The following is a 10,356-nucleotide window of genomic DNA, read 5'->3' on the forward strand; positions in this document are numbered from 1 at the left end:
CCGCCGCCCCGTGCGTCGCCGCCCCGCCCCGTCCACCGCAGCTCCGTCCGGCCCTGGCCCACTAGTCGTAGCTCCGACCCGCCTGCCGTAGCTCCGACCCGCCCCGGCTCCGTCCGCCGCCGCCCCGCAGCTCTGCCCCGCCCGGCTCCGTCTGCCACCGCCCCGGCCGCACGCTGCCGCCGCTCCACCGCTCTCACCGCTCTCCAATAGTGCCGAAGAAGACGTCGAAGGGCAAGTCGGGCTTCTTCGGCGTGAGGCAGAAGCCCTCCGGTAAATCCGGAGTGGAGTTCTCCGACGCCGGGAGGCGTTGGTGGATTGGCACATACCCCGCCCACGAGGCCGCGCGTGCCTACGACGTGGCACTGTGGCGTGCCGAGAGGCCTCGGTAGTGAAGGAAATATGCCCTAGAGGCAATAATAAAGTTGTTATTTATATTTCCTTATATCGTGATAAATGTTTATTATTCATGCTAGAATTGTATTAACTGGAAACTTAGTACATGTGTGAATACATAGACAAACAGAGTGTCACTAGTATGCCTCTACTAGATTAACTCGTTGAATCAATGATGGTTATGTTTTCTAACCATAGACATGAGTTGTCATTTGATTAACGGGATCACATCATTAGAGAATGATGTGATTTACTAGACCCATCCGTTAGCTTAGCACGATAATCGTTTAGTTTGTTGCTATTGCTTTCTCCATAACTTATACATGTTCCTATGACTATGAGATCATGCAACTCCCGAATGCCGGAGGAACACTTAGTGTGCTATCAAACGTCACAACGTAAATGGGTGACTATAAAGATGCTCTACAGGTGTCTCCGATGGTGTTTGTTGAGTTGGCATAGATCGAGATTAGGATTTATCACTCCGAGTATCGGAGAGGTATCTCTGGGCCCTCTCGGTAATGCACATCACTATAAGCAAGCAATGTGACTAATGAGTTAGTTACGGGATGATGCATTATGAAACGAGTAAAGAGACTTGTCGGTAACGATATTGAACTAGGTATTGAGATACCGACTATCGAATCTCGGGCAAGTAACATACCGATGACAAAGGGAACAACGTATATCGTTATGCGGTTTGACCGCTAAGATCTTCATAGAATATGTGGGAGCCAATCTGAACATCCAGGTTCCGCTATTGGCTATTGACCGGAGACGTGTCTCGGTCATGTCTACATAGTTCTCGAACCCGTAGGGTCCACACGCTTAACGTGCGGTGACGATCGGTATTATGAGTTTATGTGTTTTGATGTACGGAAGATAGTTCGGAGTCCCGGATGTGATCTCGGACATGACGGGGAGTCTCGAAATGGTCGAGACATAAAGATTGATATATTGGATGACTATATTCGGACACCGGATAAGTTCTGGGGGTCACCGGATGATTATCGGAGTGCCGGGGGGATATCGGAACCCCCGGGGGATCTAATGGGCCAACATGGGCCTTAGTGGAGAGAGAGAGAGGGACGGCCAAGGCAGGGCCGCGCGCCCCTCCCCCTCTAGTCTGAATTGTACTAGGGAAGGGGGGTGGCGCCCCCTTTCCTTCCCTTCTCTCCCTCTCCTTCCTTCCCCCTTCCTCCTCCTAGTAGGACTAGGAAAGGGGAGTCCTACTTCTACTAGGAGGAGGGCTCCTCCTCTCCTGGCGTGCCCCAAGGGTCGGCCGGCCTCCCCCTTGCTTCTTTATATACGGGGGCAAGGGGGCACCCTAGAACACACAAGTTGATTGATACGTCTCCAACGTATCTATAATTTTTTATTACTACGTGCTATATTATCTACTGTTTTGGACATTATTGGGCTTTATTTTCCACTTCTATATTTTTTTTGGGACTAACCTATTAACCGGAGGCCCAGCCCAGAATTGCTGTTTTTGCCTGTTTTAGGGTTTCGAAGAAAAGGAATATTAAACGGAGTCCAAACGGAATGAAACCTTCGGGAACGTGATTTTCTCAACAAACAAGACCCGGGAGACTTGGACCCTACGTCAAGACACAAAAGAGGAGGCCACGAGGTAGGGGGGCGCACCCACCCCCACCAGGCGTGCCCTCCACCCTCGTGGGCCCCCTGTTGCTCCATCGACGTACTCCTTCCTCCTATATATATCTACGTACCCCCAAATGATCAGATACGGAGCCAAAAACCTAATTCCACCGCCGCAACTTTCTGTATCCACGAGATCCCATCTTGGGGCCTGTTCCAGAGCTCCGCCGGAGGGGGCATCGATCACGGAGGGCTTCTACATCAACACCATAGCCTCTCCGATGAAGTGTGAGTAGTTTACGTCAGACCTATGGGTCCATAGTTAGTAGCTAGATGACTTCTTCTCTCTTTTTGGATCTCAATACAATGTTCTCCCTCTCTCTTGTGGAGAACCATTCGATGTAATCTTCTTTTTGCGGTGTGTTTGCTGAGACCGATGAATTGTGGGTTTATGATCAAGTCTATCTATGAATAATATTTGAATCTTCTCTGAATTCTTTTATGTATGATTGGTTATCTTTGCAAGTCTCTTCGAATTATCAGTTTGGTTTGGCCTACTAGATTGATCTTTCTTGCAATGGGAGAAGTGCTTAGCTTTGGGTTCAATCTTGCGGTGACCTTTCCCAGTGACAATAGGGGTAGCAAGGCACGTATTGTATTGTTGACATCGAGGATAACAAGATGGGGTTTTCATCATATTGCATGAGTCTATCCCTCTACATCATGTCATCTTGCTTAAGGCGTTACTCTGTTTTTAACTTAATACTCTAGATGCATGTTGGATAGCGGTAGATGAGTGGAGTAATAGTAGTAGATGCAGGCAGGAGTCGGTCTACTTGTCTCGAACGTGATGCCTATATACGTGATCATACCTAGATATTCTCATAACTATGCTCAATTCTGTCAATTGCTCAACAGTAATTTGCTCACCCACCGTAGAATACTTATGCTCTCGAGAGAAGCCACTAGTGAAACCTATGGCCCCCGGGTCTATCTTTATCATATTAATCTCCTACTACTTAGTTATTTCCTTTGCTTTTTTACTTTACCTTTATTTTACTTTGCATCTTTATCACAAAAATACCAAAAATATTATCTTATCATATCTATCAGATCTCACTCTCGTACGTGGTCATGTAGGGATTTACAACCCCTATTCGCGTTGATTGCGAGGATTTATTTGTTTTGTGCAGGTACGAGGGACTCGCGCATAGCCTCCTACTGGATTGATACCTTGGTTCTCAAAAACTGAGGGAAATACTTACGCTACTTTGCTGCATCATCCCTTCCTCTTCGGGGAAAACCAACGCAGTGCTTAAGAGGCAGCTAAAAGGATTTCTGGCGCCGTTGCCAGGGAGGTGTATGCAAAAGTCAACATACCAAGTACCCATCACATACACTTATCTCCCGCATTACATTATTTGCCATTTGCCTCTCGTTTTCCTCTCCCCCACTTCACCCTTGCCGTTTTATTCGCCCTCTCTCCCTCTATCCTCCCTCTCTTTCCGCTTGCCTTTCTTCCTCCATGTTTGAATCAAAAAGGGTTGGGGGTTCTCTCTAGAGTTCTAGTACTTTGGACAAAACTTCTATTCTCGCTAAGCTTATAAATAAGGATACTATGGAAAAACCTACCGGAGTTATCAATGAGAGTTTTAATAATTTTGATGAAGATGATTCTGGAATTATTTTTATTTACTTGATGAATCTTTGAAAGATGCTTGGTATAGACTATTAAGGATCAGGGCCAGCTATGTTCCTCAATATCAAATTGAAGTTTACTTGAAAAGCTTTTATATTGCCCTTCCTTCTTCTTTTAAGCATGTCTTAGATTCAATATTTGAAGAAGGTTTTCTTGAAGGGGATGTCGTAGACACTTATGAAAAAATGAAAACTATATTTGGGCACCCCATGAATGAGAAAGTTGAATCTACATCTCTTTTGCTCTCTTACCAAAACGAATCTACTAAAGAGATAAAGGCTAGCCTAGATACAAATTTCCGTAACATACTTAATATTTATTCTACCATTAATAGCCATGCGCTTTAACAAAATAGAAGGATTAATTCTATAGATAGCAAGTTTTCTCTTTTCTTTCCTAATACTAAAGATGGTAATACCTAGATTTATCGTTGCTTGTTATGCCTAGCTAGGGGCGTTAAACGATAGCGCTTGTTGGGAGGCAACCCAATTTTATTTTTATTCCTTGCTTTTTGTTCCTGTTTAGTAATAAATAATTTATCTAGCCTCTGTTTTGGTTGTGTTTTTTGTGTTTAATTAGTGTTTGTGCCAAGTAGAACCGTTGGGAAGACTTGGGGAAAGTCTTGTTACACTTGCTGTAAAAAACAGAAACTTTAGCGCTCACGAGAACTGCTGCCACTTTTATTTGGAAAGTGATATTTAGTTAATTCTTTTTGCAGGTGATTAATAGATAAATTCCTCACGTCCAGAAATTTATTTTAGAATTTTTGGGGTTCCAGATCTTGCGCTAGCTACAGATTACTACAGACTGTTCTATTTTTGACAAATTCTGTTTTTTGTGTGTTGTTTGCTTATTTTGATGAATCTATGGCTAGTAAAATAGTTTATAAACCATAGAGAAGTTGGAATACAGTAGGTATAACACCAATATAAATAAAGAATGAGTTCATTACAGTACCTTGAAGTGGTCTTTTATTTTCTTTCGCTAACGGAGCTCACGAGATTTTCTACTTTAAGTTTTGTGTTGTGAAGTTTTCAAGTTTTGGGTAAAGATTTGATGGATTATGGAACAAGGAGTGGCAAGAGGCTAAGCTTGGGGATTCCCATGGCACCCCCAAGGTAATATAAGGACACCTAAAAGCCAAATCTTGGGGATGCCCTGGAAGGCATCCCCTCTTTCGTCTACTTCTATCGGTAACTTTACTTGGAGCTATATTTTTATTCACCACATGATATGTGTTTTGCTTGGAGCGTCTTGTATGATTTGAGTCTTTATTTGTTAGTTTACCACAATCATATTTTCTGTACACACCTTTTGAGAAAGCCATATATGATTTGGAATTTGTTAGAATACTCTATGTGCTTCGCTTATATCTTTTGAGTTATGTAGTTTTGCTCTAGTACTTCACTTATATCTTTTAGAGCACGATGGTGGATTTGTTTTATAGAAACTATTGATCTCTCATGCTTCACTTAGATTATTTTGAGAGTCTTAAATAGCATGGTAATTTGCTTAAAATCCTAATATGCTTGGTATACAAGATTAATAATAAAACTTTCTTATGGGTGTGTTGAATACTATGAGAAGTTTGATGCTCGATAATTGTTTTGAGATATGAAGATGGTGATACTAAAGTTGTGCTAGTTGAGTAGTTGTGAATTTGAGAAATACTTGTGTTAAGGTTTGTGATTCCCGTAGCATGCACGTATGGTGAACCATTATGTGATGAAGTCGGAGCATGATTTATTTTTTGATTGTCTTCCTTATGACTGGCGGTCGGGGACGAGAGATGGTCTTTTCCTACCAATCTATCCCCCTAGGAGCATGCGCGTAATACTTTGCTTTGATAACTTGTAGATTTTGCAATAAGTATATGAGTTCTTTATGACTAATGTTGATTCCATGGATTATACGCACTCTCACCCTTCCACCTTTGCTAGCCTCTCTAATACTGCGCATCTTTCGCCGGTATCATACACCCACCATATACCTTCCTCAAAACAGCCACCATACCTACCTATTATGGCATTTCCATAGCCATTCCGAGATATATTGCCATGCAACTTTCCACCGTTCCGTTTATCATGACACACTCCATCATAGTCATATTGCTTAGCATGATCATGTAGTTGACATCGTATTTGTGGCAAAGCCACCATTCATAATTCTTTCATACGTGTCACTCATGCATCATTGCATATCCCGGTACACCGCCGGAGGCATTCATATAGAGTCATATCTTGTTCTAAGTATCGAGTTGTAATTATTGAGTTGTAAGAAAAATAAAAGTGTGATGATCATCATTATTAGAGCATTGTCCCAGTGAGGAAAGGATGATGGAGACTATGATTCCCCCACAAGTCGGGATGAGACTCCAAACGAAAAAAAAGAGGCCATAAAAAAGGCCCAAATAAAAAAATGAGAGAAAAAGAGAGAAGGGACAATGTTACTATCCTTTTACCACGCTTGTGCTTCAAAGTAGCACCATGATATTCATAGTAGAGAGTCTCTCATGTTATCACTTTCATATACTAGTGGGAATTTTTCATTATAGAACTTGGCTTGTATATTCCAATGATGGGCTTCCTCAAAATGCCGTAGGTCTACATGAGCAAGCAAGTTGGATGCACACCCACTTAGTTTCCTTTTGAGCTTTCATATACTTATATCTCTACTGCATCTGTTGCATGGCAATCCCTACTCACTCACATTGATATCTATTGATGGGCATCTCCATAGCCCGTTGATACGCCTAGTTGATGTGAGACTATCTTCTCCCCTTTTTGTCTTCTCGACAACCACCATTCTATTCCACCTATAGTGCTATATCCATGGCTCACGCTCATGTATTGCGTGAAAATTGAAAAAGTTTTGAGAATGTCAAAAGTATGAAACAATTGTTTGGCTTGTCATCGGGTTGTGCATGATTTATATATTTTATGTGGTGAAGATGGAGCATAGCCATACTATATGATTTTGTAGGGATAACTTTCTTTGGCCATCTTATTTTGAGAAGACATAATTGCTTTATTAGTATGCTTGAAGTATTATTATTTTTATGTCAATATTAAACTTTTGTATTGAATCTTTTGGATCTGAATATTCATACCACAATTAAGAAGAATTACATTAAAATTATGCCAAGTAGCACTCCGCATCAAAAATTCTGTTTTTATCATTTACCTACTCGAGGACGAGCAGGAATTAAGCTTGGGATGCTTGATACGTCTCCAACCTATCTATAATTTTTGATTGCTCCATGCTATATTATCTACTGTTTTGGACATTATTGGGCTTTATTTTACACTTTTATATTATTTTTGGGACTAACCTATTAACCGGAGGCCCAGCCCAGAATTGCTGTTTTTTGCCTGTTTTAGGGTTTCGAAGAAAAGGAATATCAAACGGAGTCCAAACGAAATGAAACCTTCGGGAACGTGATTTTCTCAACAAACAAGACCCGGGAGACTTGGACTCTACAACAAGACACAAAAGAGGAGGCCACGAGGTAGGGGGCGCGCCCACCCCCACCAGGCGCACCCTCCACCCTCGTGAGCCCCTTGTTGCTCCACCGACGTACTCCTTCGTCCTATATATACCTACGTACCCCCAAACGATCAAATACGGAGCCAAAAACCTAATTCCACCGCCGCAAGTTTCTGTATCCACGAGATCCCATCTTGGGGCCTGTTCCGAAGCTCCGCTAGAGGGGGCATCGATCATGGAGGGCTTCTACATCAACACCATAGCCTCTCCGATGAAGTGTGAGTAGTTTACGTCAGACCTACGGGTCCATAGTTAGTAGCTAGATAGCTTCTTCTCTCTTTTTGGATCTCAATACAATGTTCTCCCCCTCTCTTGTGGAGAACCATTCGATGTAATCTTCTTTTTGCGGTGTGTTTGTTGAGATCGATGAATTGTGGGTTTATGATCAAGTCTATCTATGAATAATATTTGAATCTTCTCTGAATTCTTTTATGTATGATTGGTTATCTTTGCAAGTCTCTTCGAATTATCAGTTTGGTTTGGCCTACTAGATTGATCTTTCTTGCAATGGGAGAAGTGCTTAGCTTTGGGTTCAATCGTGCGGTGTCCTTTCCCAGTGACAGTAGGGGCAGCAAGGCACGTATTGTATTGTTGCCATCGAGGATAAAAAGATGGGGTTTTCATCATATTGCATGAGTCTATCCCTCTACATCATGTCATCTTGCTTAAGGCGTTACTCTGTTTTTAACTTAATACTCTAGATGCATGCTGGATAGCGGTCAATGAGTGGAGTAATAGTAGTAGATGCAGGCAGGAGTCGGTCTACTTGTCTCGGACGTGATGCCTATATACATGATCATACCTAGATATTCTCATAACTATTCTCAATTTTGTCAATTGCTCAACAGTAATTTGTTCACCCACCATAGAATACTTATGCTCTCGAGAGAAGCCACTAGTGAAACCTATGGCCCCCGGGTCTATCTTTATCATATTAATCTCCTACTACTTAGTTATTTCCTTTGCTTTTTTACTTTACCTTTATTTTACTTTGCATCTTTATAACAAAAATACCAAAAATATTATCTTATCATATCTATCAGATCTCACTCTCGTAAGTGGCCGTATAGGGATTGACAACCCCTATTCGCATTGGTTGCGAGGATTTATTTGTTTTGTGCAGGTACGAGGGACTCGCACGTAGCCTCCTACTGGATTGATACCTTGGTTCTCAAAAACTGAGGGAAATAATTATGCTACTTTGCTGCATCATCCCTTCCTCTTCGGGGAAAACCAACGCAGTGCTGAAGAGGTAGCATTGATCATTGATCCCTTAGCCGTGTGCGGTGCCCCCCTCCACCATAATCCACCTCGGTCATATCGTCGTAGTGCTTAGGCGAAGCCCTGCATCGGTAGCTTCATCATTGCTGTCATCACGTCGTTGTGATGACGAAGCTCTCCCTCGACACTCAGCTGGATCGAGAGTTCGTGGGACGTCACCGAGCCGAACGTGTGCAGATCGTGGAGGTGCCGTACTTTCGGTACTAGGATCGGTCGGATCATGAAGACATACGACTACATAAACCGCGTTGTCATAACGCTTCCGCTTACGGGCTACGAGGGTACGTGGAAAACACTCTTCCCTTCTCGTTGCTATACATCACCATGATAGATTTTGCGTGTGCGTTGGATTTTTTTTTGAAATTATTGTGTTCCCCAACAGGGAGCACCTCAACTTCCCAGAGATCGAGAGTCAGGCGGAAGCGGAGATGCTTGTGCCGCAGGGCATCAAGATGAAGGAGATCCTGACGAAGAAGAAGACGACGAAGAAGCCGTCGGTTGTCATCAGTGTCGGCGAGACTGACAAGGAGGCGATGGCGTGGATTGCTCGGGAGCATCCGGAGTACGTCCAGGCCGACCTGGAGGACTACTGGAAGCATGAGTCGGAGCAGAAGAAGAAGGGTGCGAAGAAGGAGGACGAGGCCGGTCCCTTGACGGTGAACTCCTGCGAGTCCTCTTCCTAGGAGGACTGGGCAGACTTCGAGGAGGAGGTGGAGGGGTGCGATGACTCGGAGAAGGACGAGTTCTGGGCGCAGTTCCGCAGCTCCGACGATGAGGAGTAGTTTATCTAGTAGTTTGAATAAGTAGTAGTTGAAGTTCATGTATGAAACTATGTTGAATTTGATGTTTGAACTATGCTGAATGGACTAGTAGTTTGTCGTTTTAAGAAATTTACATCTTCATTTTGGACCATCTATTGGAGTTGCTCTTTTGGACCATCAATTTGGACCATCTAATGGAGTTGGGCTTTTTTCGGAGCTCCAAAACACACTTTTTGGTGGTCCAAATTTTATATCTCCGGTTTTGGACCGCCAAGTTTTGGACCATCTATTGGAGATGCTCTAATAATTGAGGTAGTTTAGATGTAGTTTCAATACCTTTCACAGGTTCATCAAGTTATTGAGGTTAAATCCCTAAACAACCAAATGGCCAGAAGACCCAAATGCTAATATGCCAACTAATGATGATGCACTGGCATGATTGGGCCATGACTATGAGTTAAGCTACATAATTGTTGGGTTGTTCAGGCATCTGGGCCTACTATTCATTAGTTGGGCTAAGAAGTCCAAACGAGAGCAATGGTATGGAAAACGCAGACGCATGTTTCTAATATGACTCGTTAACTTGTTTACTCCCACCTCGCCCGTGCAAGCAGCTCAGTTGTCCAGGAGAGATATAAGATGAGGAGGAGGCCAGCAGTCTAAAGCATACCTTTCTCGGCCTTTTGGCTAAGATCAAGTGTAGTATCTGTTCTTATCAGTTTAATATTTGATATGTGGGCCATGTGCCCACAACGATATTAAATTTATCTTTTGTGGGGGGGTCCACCACACTACCTTGCTAGTGGGGCCCTCATGTGTCGCTTGGGCGTTGCACTATTGCCCAAGACCCTGATGTCTACTACACAACCTTCTTCTTGTAGACGTTGTTGGGCCTCCAAGTGCAGAGGTTTGTAGGACAGTAGCAAATTTCCCTCAAGTGGATGACCTAAGGTTTATCAATCCGTAGGAGGCGTAGGATGAAGATGGTCTCTCTCAAGCAACCCTGCAACCAAATAACAAAGAGTCTCTTGTGTCCCCAACACAACCAATACAATGGTAAATTGTATAGGTGCA

The 10,356-nt window shown here is 43.1% G+C and overlaps 1 non-coding gene across 1 annotated transcript; it reads left to right on the forward strand.

Annotated features, from left to right (window-relative positions):
• Positions 1–9,948: 9,948 nt before the first annotated feature.
• On the forward strand, positions 9,949–10,145 carry LOC119319673. The gene has a single exon (XR_005154556.1). It is a non-coding gene; the product is annotated as a U2 spliceosomal RNA (small nuclear RNA).
• Positions 10,146–10,356: the final 211 nt, after the last annotated feature.

Source organism: Triticum dicoccoides, chromosome 6A (assembly GCF_002162155.2).
Source record: "Triticum dicoccoides isolate Atlit2015 ecotype Zavitan chromosome 6A, WEW_v2.0, whole genome shotgun sequence".
Lineage (NCBI taxonomy): Eukaryota > Viridiplantae > Streptophyta > Magnoliopsida > Poales > Poaceae > Triticum > Triticum dicoccoides.